Genomic DNA, 5,206 nt, shown 5'->3' on the forward strand with positions numbered 1-5,206 from the left:
GTTCCTTTATATCACCAGGTAGAGTTCTATAATTTGTTTTTCCATTTACTTGTTGATGACGTTTGGTGTTTCCAGTTTGGGACTATTATGAAAAAAGATGTTATGAATATTCATGCCTTCATATCGATGTGCATTATCATTTCTCTTGGGTTAATATCTAGACATGGAATTGTGGGGTCATATGGTAAGTCTATGTATAACGTTATGAGACACTGACGAGCTTTTCCAACGTGGTGGCCCGTTTTGCATTCCTATCAGTAACTGTCTGTTAGTGTCTCAGTTGCTTCACATCCTATCAACACTTGATGTTGCCAGTTTTAAAATTTTGGTCATTATGGAGGGTGTATGGAGGTAGCCCATGTCGTTTTATTTGTATTTTCCTAATGATTAATGATGTTGAATGTTTTTTATTTTCTCCACATGCTTTCTTGCCATTAGTATATCTTCTTTGGTGAAGTGTCTGTTCAAATCTTTTGCCCATTTAAAAAAAAAAAATCAGATCGTTTGTCATATTATTGAATTTTGTGAATTCTTTACAATTTCTGGATACAAGTTCTTTCATACATATATATTTTGCTAATATTTTCTCCCAATCTCTGGCTTGTCTTTTCACTTTCTTAACAGTTTGTTTTGAAAAGCAAAAGTTTTACATTTCGAAGACATCTTCGATTTATTGATTTTTACTCATGGTTTGTGCCTGTGTCCTGAGACAACTTTGTTTAGTCCCAAATCACAAAGATTTTTCTCCTGTTTTGTTCTAGAAGTTTAATGGTTTTAGATTTTACAGTTAGACCGAGAATGCTTTGGAATTAATTTTCTTATGTGGTGTGAGGTAAAGGTTGAGATTTTTTTTGGTCTTATTTTGTTTTTATTTCCATATGAAAATTTGATATTTTACAGAACCATTTGCTAAAGAGACTGTCTTTTCAGAATTTATTTCAACTATTGGTTAAAACACCCATGTTTTAATTGTCGATATCTTGGCACCTTTATTGAAAAGCAATTGACCATTTATGTGTAGACTCATTTTTGAATTCTCGATTTAGTTTCATAGATCCATATGTCTATCCTATGCTAACACCATACTATCTTCATTATTTTAGCTTTATAGTAAGTCTTGAAATCAAGTAGTGATTGTTCTTTTCTAAAATTATTTGGCTATTTTAGGTCTTTGGCATTTCTATATAGAGTTCTACAAAAAAATGTTGGTGGAATTTTGATTGGGATTGTATTAACCAATAGATCAATTTAGGGGGAATTGGCATCTTAACGATATTGAGTCACTTGAGGTATAGACATGGTACATGTCACTATTTACTTAGATGTTCTTTAATTTATCTCAGAAAAGTCTTGGATTTTTCAATGTACATATCATCACATATTTTGATAAATTTATCCCTAAGTATTTCATGCTTTGTGATGCCATTGTAACTGATATATTTACATTTTTTCAATTTCCAATTGTTTGTTGCTAGCACTTTTGTGTGACCTTGTTCAATTTACTTAGCTGTAGTTGCTTTTGGTAGATTCCTTAGGATTTTGTACATATACAACCAAATAAACAGGAAATAATAACAGTTTTATTTCTTCCTTTCCAAACTACATGGTCTTTGTTTTGATTTCTTGCTTTATAACATTGACTAGGAGCTCCTGTCGAATAGAAATGCCCAGAAGGGACTTCCTGTCTTTTCCCTAATTTTAAGAGGAAACAAGTCAGTTTTAAATTATTAAATATGGTGTTAGCTATAGATTTTTGGTGGATTTCCTCTATTAGACTGAGAAAATTTTCTTCTGTTTCTAGTTTGCTGAGTCTTGGTTTGTTTTTTAAACAGGAGTGAGTGTTGAAAATTGTGAAATGTTTTTCTGCATCTATCGAGCTGACCGTATAGATCCTCCTTTTTAGTCTGTTAATATGGTGAATTACGTTTATTGATTTTTGCATGTTGAATCAAACTTACATTCTTGGAATAAATCCCACTTAGTCACGATGTTCTTTTTTTTTAATTTTTATGCATACATAGCTGAATTTGATTTACTAACATTTTGTTAATGATTTTTGTTCCTGGGTTCATAAGGAGTCTTGGTCTGTAGTTTCCTATCCTAATAATTTCCTCTTTTTTTTTTTAGTATTGGTGTTAGGGTGTTACTAGCTTCATAAAACAAATAGGAAAGTCTTTTCCTCTTTATTTTTTTGTTTATGACTGGGTTTATTTCTTCCTTAAATATTTGATAGAATTCACCAGTAAAGCCATCTGGATCTAAGCATTTTCTTTATAGAAAGGTTGATAACTACAACTTCAATTTCTTTAATAGAAGTCAGGATGTTTTGATTATTTCTTCTTTATTGAGCTTTAGTTGTTCTGATTTTTAAGGAATTTTCTATCGTATCTAATTCGATGGATGTATTGCCTTAAAATTATTTATAATAGTCCCTTATTATCCTTTTAGTGTATGTAGAATTTTTGATTCTTCATATTGATAATTGTACCCTCTATTTTTCTTGTACAGTGTAGCTAAAGATTTACCAATTTCACTTTCAAAGAATCAGCTTTTGGTTTCACCGTTTTTCTCTATTGTTTGTCCACTTATTATTTTATTGAATTCTGGTTATTTCTTTTCTTCTATTTTGGGTTAAGTAATTCTTCTTTTTCTAATTTCTTAAGGTGGAAGCTTAGATATTTGATTTTAAACATTTCTTCTTTCTAACATAAGTGTTGAAAGTAATAAATTACCCCTTTAACAAACACCGCTTTTGATGCATCCCACACTTTTAATAGGTGCTGCTTTTGTTTTCATTCAGTTCAAACTATTTTCTAATTTTACTTGTGATTTCTTCTTTAATCTTTGTGTTATATTTAGAAGTATGTTGTTTAATTTCCGAACATAGCAGTGTTTCTAGATATCTATTGTTGATTTCTAATTAATTGCATTGTAGTCAGAGAATATACTATAAATAATTTCAATCCTTTAAAATTTATTGAGACTTGTTTTATTGCCTCAAGTGTGGTCTATTTTGATAAATGTTCCATGTACACTCAAAAATAATGTTTATTCTGTTGTCATTAGGTAGAGTATTTTATAAATGCTAATTAATTTAAGCTGGAAGATAATGCTATTTAAATCTCTTGTACCTTTACTGATTGTCCATTCATATATTTTAACAATTATTGAGAGAGGAGTGTTGAAGTCTACAACTATAATTTTGTCTATTTCTTTTTTTACTTCTGTAAAAAAATTCAGTGTTTGCTTCATGTATTTTAAAGCTCCATAAGCATTATTATGTCTTCTTGATGAATTAATCCCTTTATCAATATGATCCCTTAATCTGAGTCTCTTTCGTCTAATATTAATATAGCAAATTCCCTTTCTTCTGCCTTGTGCTTGTGTGGCATATATTATCTAATGTTTTACTTTTTTCTGTAAATTTTTTGATAATATTTTATTTTTAACCTGCACACATCTTTGTATTTAAAGTTGGTTTCTTGTAAACAGTATTTTTTAAATCTAATGTGACAATCTTAGTTTTTTATGGAGTATTTTTTTAAGTTGAGATATAATTGACATGTTCCACTGTATTAATTTTAGGTGTATAGCATAATGTTTTGATATACGTAATAACAGAATGTTTGGTTATTTATATTCAATCTAATTATTGATATAGTTGGGTTTAAATTTACCATTTTGGTATTTGTTTCCTAGTCTATTCTTTGTTCTCTTTTTTCTTTTGTTTCTTTATTCATTTATAGTAATCTAATTGTTTTATGATTCCATTTTATCTCACTATTGGCTTACAGTGATACCTTCCTTTTTAAAGTTGTTTCAGTGGTTGGTCTAGGGTTTACAATATTTAACTGATCATAACTAATCACAATCTACCTTTAAATAATATTATGTCATTTCATGTGTCATGTAAGAACCTGACAACAGTATACTTCCATTTTCCTCCTCTCATACTTTGTAATTATTGTCAGACATTTTACTTCTACATGCGTTAAAAACTCCGCACACTTTACTACGTTCACTTTAAATAGTCAAATATCTTTTAAAGAAATTAAATCAGAGAAAGAATGTTTTTGTGTTTACTCATAGATTTACCATTTCTGGTATTCTCTATTCCTTTGCGTGGATTTGAATTTCCATCTGTTGTTTTCCTTCTGCTCGAAGAGATTCTTTAACATGCTTGCAAGTTCTACTGGTCAGAAATATTTTTGTTTTTGTTTTACTGGGAAATTCCATCTTTTGTCTTCATTTTTTTTCTTTTTCTGTACAGTATGATTACATTTTTAATATTGGAACATGTACTTTTAAAAATGCATAGAGTGCTCTCTCTGGCAGCACATGTACTAAGATTGGAAAGATAGAGAAGATTGGCATGGCCTCTGCACAAGGATGACACAGAAATTCAGAAGCGTTCCAATTGTTTTTGTACTTAATGAACTGAACTGTACCCTTAAAAATGGTTAACACAGTAAATTTTATGTTGCATATGTTTAGCACAATAAAAAATGCATAGAAATAGATCTAGAAATATACACACAAGTGTTACTTAAAAATGATTAATATAGTGCATCTTATATTATGTATTTTTACCACAATAAAAAATGCATAGAAATGGATCTAGAAATATACATGCAAAGCTGTTAACATTGGCCTACTCTTGGGAAGAGGAGTTTGGGGTGAAGGGCGACTTTTAGATTATTTTTCCTTCAATTTTTAAACATTTTATCTGAAAATTATTTCAAACATAGAAAGTTGCATGTGTAAGAGTATTACCAAAAATATATCCTATGCTGTTTACCTATTTACCCAGATTCACTCTTATTAACATTTCGTCCATTTGCTTCCTCTCTCTTTCTCATGTATATGCAATCTATGGAGAGATACTTTAAGTTCATGCAACTATCCTGCTTCTCATGAAAATATTTTTCTGAATTCAGCATCCATTGATAATTTCTGCTGAACTGATCTTTGCATAAAAGGAGAGAACTGATGGTACATTCGATAACATAAATGAACCCCAAAAGCATCATGCTAAGTGACAGAAACCAGACACATAAGATTGTATATTGTATAATTCCATTGACGGGAAATTTACAGAAGGGGTAAACCTACAGAGACCGAATACAGATCATGATGGTTGCAAAATGGTTATTTTCCAACTCTAGCACTCTGTCCCCATTTACCATGTGGCACTTAGTATTCTATT

General features: G+C 30.1%; 1 non-coding gene across 1 annotated transcript; it reads left to right on the top strand.

Annotated features, from left to right (window-relative positions):
- Positions 1 to 4,319: 4,319 nt before the first annotated feature.
- On the top strand, positions 4,320 to 4,423 carry LOC112475718. Its single transcript, XR_003044835.1, has one exon. It is a non-coding gene; the product is annotated as a U6 spliceosomal RNA (small nuclear RNA).
- Positions 4,424 to 5,206: the final 783 nt, after the last annotated feature.

Source organism: Pteropus alecto, unplaced genomic scaffold (assembly GCF_000325575.1).
Source record: "Pteropus alecto unplaced genomic scaffold, ASM32557v1 scaffold11, whole genome shotgun sequence".
Classification (NCBI taxonomy): domain Eukaryota; kingdom Metazoa; phylum Chordata; class Mammalia; order Chiroptera; family Pteropodidae; genus Pteropus; species Pteropus alecto.